The sequence below is a fragment of the Poecilia reticulata genome, unplaced genomic scaffold, assembly GCF_000633615.1.
Source record: "Poecilia reticulata strain Guanapo unplaced genomic scaffold, Guppy_female_1.0+MT scaffold_268, whole genome shotgun sequence".
Lineage (NCBI taxonomy): Eukaryota > Metazoa > Chordata > Actinopteri > Cyprinodontiformes > Poeciliidae > Poecilia > Poecilia reticulata.
In genome coordinates, this window is record NW_007615050.1 from 171,116 (window position 1) to 171,755 (window position 640).

Consider the following 640-nt stretch of genomic DNA (forward strand, 5'->3'; position numbering starts at 1 on the left):
GTGTTTGTGTCCGGTCTCCATGGTTACAGCTTCTGTGGTACCATGAGGGGTGGAGTTTTGTTTCTGCTCCTCCTCCTCGTCACGGCTGCAGCCATTGGAGCACAGAGCTGCTGAGGGGCGGGGCCAGGCGAGTGGGCGGGGCTTGTGTGTCTGGACCAGGAAGCCGTTAAGCCGGAGCTTCCTCAGCGCGTCTCTGCTTCCTGCTTCTGTCCGCTCACCTTTACCTGCTTCAGTTTCACTTTGTTCCTGTAAAAACGTCGCAGTTTTAATGTTTCTGAATGTTTACAGCTTTTCCTCCAAACAATCCAGGAGTTTCCTGTTAGAGCTGAGCGATGAAATCAATTCAGACTTTTTATTTCTGTACCATCAGTTCAGCTTTTCCCCCATTAACGTAAAACGGTTGTGACTCCGTCTGAGCTCTGATGTGTTTATTAGATTTTAAGGGTCAGTTTGATCATTTTGAGTCTTTTTCTTCTTTTTGAACTTAGTTTTTTTCAGACAGAAAATCACCAGATTGTTGAGATGAGGGATGAAAATGAATTTTATTTGGAATGTTAAGGGATTAAAGTTTCTCCTAGATCTGATCTGCAGCTGCAGGAAGCAGCGACCCCGCCCCCTAATTCTGAAATCTGATTGGCTG